Here is a 7014-nt window from a genome sequence, read left to right on the forward strand (position 1 = left end):
CTAGCCGATGAGATTTTACCATGGAAGCAGTATGGTTGAAGTTTTGTTATCAAATTTATTTTATCGTGTATATTAAAAAAAATAAAGGAATCACAAATTTGTCTGTGAAAAAAAATAGTCTTCCCCACGTGGTCCTCTCTGATTCATCTTCTGCCCCACGTGCACCCCTCCACCCCACTCCCCTGCTCGCATCATCACCTTTTTCCCCATAGGGAGGTACAGGCTGAGTCAGAACTCTGAGTTCAATTTCTATTCGTGTGGTCTTGGATAGGTTACTTATGTTCTCTGGGTTGTTTCCTTTGTTGGAAATCACGAATGACAATGATAATATTACCGGCCTCACTACCTAGATATTATAATTTTTAAAAGAAACCTTGCGCGCACTCGCAGGATTTCCCCAGGGAATGTGGCTTTTCTTGAGGCAATAGCGCCCCCTGGTGGCTGTACCCCACTGCAGCCCCTTTTCTTAATATTTTGCGGGAGTGGACATCTGAGCTGAGCCTGAGTCAGGTGACTGCTTCTTTGCAAGTTGCTCATCGAACCACAGACCCAGAGAGTCAGAAGGGAACAGCTCATTATTCTGTCCTCTATCTTCTCTCCCTGAATGACCTAGTCCATGCTCACAGTCCCCCTTATCCACTCCATTCAGGCATCCTGTTTCTAAATGTGATCCCCAGCTTTGCACATTAAGCATCTCTTCCTGGGCCACCATCCCTCCCTGCCCTAGGGCCACGCCACGTGTATGGGAATCTTCCCTGCCCCTCCTTCCTCTCACATCTAGCTCTTCCTGGAATGGATACACCCTAAGTATTCTCGTACTCTTCCCTCCTCTCCACTAGGTTCCAGTCTCATCACCTCTGAGGTGGCAATTGCCTCCCCATCGGCCATTAGGTCATGACTGACTGTCTCCTCTCCACCCCACCTGAATTCTATCTTTCTAAGATGCAGAGCTGGTCAGGTTACCATAGGTTAAGTTTAAAACCTTTGCAAGGCTCCTTGCTGCCTGGAGAACAAAGGCCCAAATTTAAACATGCTACAGTTTCCTTTGTCCCCTCCCCCCAGTTTATCACGTCAGACTCTTTGTGATCTCATGGACTGCAGCAAACCAGGCCTCCCTGTCCATCACCAACTCCTGGAGTTTACTCAAACTCATGTCCATTGAGTCAGCGATGCCATCCAGCCATCTCATCCTCTGTTGTCCCCTTCTCCTCCTGCCGTCAATCTTTCCCAGCATCAGGGTCTTTTCCAATGAGTCAGTTCTTCTCACCAGGTGGCCAAAGTATTGGGCTTTCAGCTTCAGCATCTGTCCTTCCAATGAATATTCAGGACTGATTTCCTTTAGGATTGACTGGTTGTATCTTCTTGCTGTCCAAGGGACTCTCAAGAGTCTTCTCCAACATCTCAGTTCAAAAGCATTAATTCTTCAGTGCTCAGCTTTCTTTATAGTCCAAATTCAAATCCATAGACGACTACTGGAAAAACCATAGCTTTGACTAGACGGACCTTTGTTGGCAAAATAATGTCTCTGCTTTTTAATACGCCATCTAGGTTGGTCATAACTTTTCTTCCAAGGAGTAAGCGTCTTAATGTCATGGCTGCAGTCACCATCTGCAGTGATTTTGGAGCCTAAAAAAATAAAGTCTGACACTGTTTCCACTGTTTCCCCATCTATTTCCCATGAAGTGATGGGACCGGATGCCATGATCTTCGTTTTCTGAATGTTGAGTTTTAAGCCAACTTTTTCACTCTCCTCTTTCACCTTCATCAAGAGGCTTTTTAGATCCTCTTCACCTTCTGCTATAAGGGTGGTGTCATCTGCACGTCTTAGGTTATTGATATTTCTCCCTGCAATCTTGATTCCAGCTTGTGCTTCATCCAGCCCAGCGTTTCTCATGATGTACTCTGCATAGAAGTTAAATAAGCAGGGTGACAATATACAGCCTTGACGTACTCCTTTCCCAATTTGGAACCAGTTCCAAATCAAGTCTCTCTACCCAATTGCATTCTATGGTTTCCACCTCTGTCTTCCAACATGCCCATTGGCTCCCTGAGGATGGGGCTCCCCCATAGTCATTTTTTTATCCCTTCATAATATTTATTTAGTGCCTCTGGTGCACCTGGCACACAATATGTGTTTTATAAATATTATTTGAATAAATTAATATGGAAACCAAGACCCAAAGACGTGAACTGACTAGTCCAAGGTTGCCTAGAGAGACAAGACTCTTTTTTTTCCTGCTCCGTTTTATTTTTTAAATTTTTATTGGAGCATAGTTGCTTTACTATGTTGTGTTAGTTTCTGCTACAGAACAAAGTGAATCAGGTGTACGTATACCTATATCCTCTCGTGTTTAGATTTCTTTCCCTTTTAGGTCACCACATAACATTGAGTAGAGTTCCCTGTGCTGTACACTAGGCTCTCATCAGTTATCCATTTTATACGTGTGTGTGTGTGCTCAGTCGTGTTGGACTCATTGCGATCCCACGGACTGTAGCCCACCAGGCTCCTCTGTGTATGGGATTTTCCAGGAAAGAATCCTGGAGTGGGTTGCCATTTCCTACTCCAGGGGCTCTTCCCCAACCGGGGATTGAACCCATGTCTCCTGCATTGGCAGGGGATTCTTTACCACTGTGCCACCTGGGAAGCCCATTTTATATATTATATATCTCCCCTAGAGAAGGAACTAGCAACCTATGCTAGTATTCTTGCCTGGGAATTCCTGTGGATAGAGGAGTCTGGCGTGTTACAGTCCTTGGAGTCATAAAAGAATCAGACACGACTTAGCAACTAAATAACAACAGAGTGTATGTATGTCAATCCCAATCTCTGAATTCATCCCACCTTCGCTTCCCACCTTGATATTCATGTTTGTTCTCAACATCTGTGTCTCTAATTTCTGCTTTTCAAATAAGTTCATCTGTACCATTTTTCTAGATTCCACGTGTTATTAGATGATATTTGCTTTTCTCGTTCCGACTTCACCTGTATGACAGTCTCTAGGCCCATCCGTGTCTCAGCAAATGGCACTATTTTGTCCCTTTTCACGACTAAGTGGCATTCCATTGTATATATGTACCACATCTTCTTTATCCATTCCTCTGTTAATGGACATTTAGGTTGCTTCCTTGTCTTGGCTCCTATAAATAGTGCTGCAATAAACATTGGGGTACATAAAAATATTTCTGTATTTGGCCTTACTTATAGCATGTGGGATCTTAGTTCCCCAACCAGGAATCAAACCCAGGCCCCCTGCACTGGGAGCAGGGGAAGTCTTAGCCATGGGACTACAAGGGAAGTCCCCTAGATGTGTTTTTGAATTATGGTTTTCTCCAGGTATATGCCCAGGAGTGGGATTGCTGGCTCATGTGGTAGTTCTGGTTTTAGTTTTTTGAGGAAACTCGGTTATGTTCTTCATAGTGGCTGTGTCAACTTATATTCCCACCAACGGTGTAAGAGGGTTTCTTCTTCTCCACACTCGCTGCAGCATTTATTGTCTGTAGATGTTTTGATGATGCCCATTCCATCCGGTGTGAGGTGCCACCTTACCCTTGTCATAGATTAGGCGAACATGGGTGTGTGGGTTTATCCCTGGGCTTCCCATCATGTTCCACTGATCTCTATTTCTATTTTTGTGCCAGGACCACAGGAGAGATAAGGCTCTGTGTGCAATGCTTTTCCCGTCCCGCTTGCAGCCCCTCGGTCCCTCCCCCAGCATGGAGGATGGGGAGGCCATCTGGACTGTTGTGGAGACTTAGCGAAAGGAGAAGGGTGCCAAGCCATGCCAGCCCCATCACCCCTCCAGCTGGGAAAGGAGCAAATGAAGAGAGAAGGAGCATTTCTCTCTCCTGACTCCAGCTCCAGCTCTAAGCCTCCCTCATGTGATGGGGAAGAGCAGGATGGAAAGGCAGGGTCCAGCCAGGACCCAAGGCTCTCAGGCCAAAGCCAGACTTCCCCTGAGGGGCCCTGGGCTAGCTCTCTGCTCTGCTGATCACTTCCTCAGCACCAGCTGTCTTTCCCTCTTTAGTTCTCCAGGTCTCTTGGTACAGAGGTTCCCAAAGTTGTCGTCTCTCTTACCATCTGGTCTCCATCCCGCTCACTTCCTTCTTCCCATCTCCTGTTGCCAAAAGACTTATGACTCCTTGCTGATGTTACGCCTGCCACATATGTCCAGCAGGACCCATCTAGTCCTGCAAGTGGAGGGGAAGAGAGAAGGGGGATAGGGGGATAAGAAGGAGGGGCCAAGTTAGGAGTGAGGCAAGAGTGACTTCTTGGGACGTCTCTGGCAGTGCAGTGGTTGAGACCCCACGCGTACAATGCAGCGGGTACAGATTCCATCTCTGGGTGGGAACTAAGATCCCACATGCTGCATGGCCAAAAAAAAGAAAAAAATGGGTGACTTCCCACCCCTGCCTTAGCCTCTGCATTAAAAGCAAAGAAGTGGGAGGCAGGGGAGGTAACAAAATGAACAGCTTTAGACCTTTCTGACCACTGCCTGAAATGACATTCTGTTGTGTCTCCCTCTCCTGTCCCTTAAGGACACTTTGGCAGGCCTCCTTCTGAGGCTTCCTTCTCTGAAGGAGGGAGGAAGAGACAGGAGTGACTGACACTTATCCAGTGCTACAGCCAGACCCCCTCAGCTTCCCTTGGGAGTGGTGACTCCCGAAGCTTGCTGCCCATCGGCGAGCTTCTTACAGAGTCCTCTAGGCACACAGAACCTCACCTGTCCTTCTTGGTGGTCCCCTCTATTCCTACCCACCTCTCTTCAGTGTCTGTATATCTTTTACTCAGTAAGGCCCAGGGAGCAGATGAATCAGGCCCCTGCCCTAAAAGACAGCTACCCAGAAGTGGGACCCCAGTGTGCCTCCAGCGGGATGCCCAGTCCTGAGGAGTCATCCCCTTGAAAGGCCTCACTGACTTGCCTCGGTGGGTGTCACCTTCCCCTCTGAGCAGGAGAGGGGAACCCACAGCTGCCCTCCACGGCTGGCCACCCTGCACTCCAGTCCTGCTGCATACAGCCTCTTTACCCTCTGTCTCTCTCTCTCCTGGAGACTGGGACACGGGTAAGCCCTTCCATGTGGGTCTGCCAACTTTCATTAGGATACGTATGATGCTCAGAGCCTGTTATGCTTTAGTTTGAGAATGTACCTTTAATCCTGAGACATGAGTAGATTCAGAAAGTCTTCATCGGGGACTTCCCTGGTGGTCCAATGGCTAAGACTCTGAGCTCCCAATGAAGGGGGGCCCAGGTTCAATCCCTGGTCAGGGAACTGGATTCCACATCCTGAAACTAGAAGATTCTACATGCTTCTACTAAGACCTAATAAAAAAAAGAGAAAATCTTCATCAAACAGTATTCCAAGTTGGCTTAATAACTGCTCATCTTCCTCTGGGATCAATTCCAACCTGCCAAGTTCCCTCTTAAAATACTGTGTCCAGAACAATATTCCAGATGTGGAGGGCAAAAGAAATGTCACCACTCCTGATCTGGAGCTTCACATCTATTACTTACTTGTATCCTTTTTACTTTTTCAGGTAGCTTCATCATGGTCCTTGGTTGATAATGAGTTTGTGGTCTGCTAAAATCCCCAGGTTTTCTTTACTAGATAGACTTTACTCTTTCCTTATGCTGTTGATTTTTTTTTGAAATCTAAATCAGATTTTACATTTATCCTAATTAAAATTCATCTGGTTCATTTTTTCTCCTATTCTATCAAAGCCTAACTCCCATTTCCTGAATAATATGTAGATTTAATCAATACAGTTTCTGTGATTTCATCCATCTTTATTAAAAGTTTGTGATCTACAGGACCAAGGACAGAACCCTGAGGGCCCAGGGAGCCCCTCAGCTTTGTCATAGATGTCTCTGGGGATGGCTACTGAACTGTTTTTTGTTTGTTTGTTTAAATTTATTTATTTTAAATTATTATTTTTAAAAATATCTATTTATTTATTTGGCTGTGCCAGGTCTTAGTTGAGGCATGTGGGATCTAGTTCCCTGACAAGGGATCGAACCCGGGACCCATGCATTGGCATTTTGGAGTCTTAGCCACTGAACCACCACAGAAGTCCCTTAAATTACTTTTTATTGAAGTAGAGTTGCTTTGCAATATTGTGTTAGTTTCTGCTGTACAGCAAAGTGAACCAGCTATACATACATCAGATATACATAACCCCTCTTTTTGGGACTTCCTTCTCATTTAGGTCACCACAGAGCACTGAATAGGGTTCCCTGTGCTGTATAGTAGGCTCTCGTTAGTCATCTATTTTGACGACTACATAGTAGATAGTCTGAATTTGGCAATAAGGAGTTCATGATCTGAGCCACAGTCAGCTCCTGGTCTTGTTTTTGTTGACTGTATAGAGCTTCTCCATCTTTGGCTGAAAAGAATATAATCAATCTGATTTTGGTGTTGACCATCTGGTGATGTCCATGCATAGAGTTTTCTCTTGTGTTGTTGGAAGAGGGTGTTTGCTATGATCAATGCATTTTCTTGGCAAAACTCTATTAGTCTTTGCCCCACTTCATTCCGTATTCCAAGGCCAAATTTGCCTGTTACTCCAGGTGTTTCTTGACTTCCTACTTTTGCATTCCAGTCCCCTATAATGAAAAGGACATCTTTTTTGGGTGTTAGTTCTAAAAGGTCTTGTAGGTCTTCATAGAACCGTTCAACTTCAGCTTCTTCAGCGTTACTGGTTGGGGCATAGACTTGGATTACTGTGATACTGAATGGTTTGCCTTGGAAACGAACAGAAATCATTCTGTCATTTTTGAGATTGCATCCAAGTACTGCATTTCGGACTCTTGTTGACCATGATGGCTACTCCATTTCTTCTAAGGGATTCCTGCCCGCAGTAGTAGATATAATGGTCATCTGAGTTAAATTCACCTATTCCAGTCCATTCTAGTTCGCTGATTCCTAGAATGTCGATGTTCACTCTTGCCATCTCCTGTTTGACCACTTCCAATTTGCCTTGATTCATGGACCTGACATTCCAGATTCCTATGCAATATT

The sequence above is a fragment of the Bison bison genome, unplaced genomic scaffold (assembly GCF_000754665.1).
Source record: "Bison bison bison isolate TAMUID 2011002044 unplaced genomic scaffold, Bison_UMD1.0 scf7180017864093, whole genome shotgun sequence".
In the NCBI taxonomy this organism is placed as follows: Eukaryota; Metazoa; Chordata; class Mammalia; order Artiodactyla; family Bovidae; genus Bison; species Bison bison.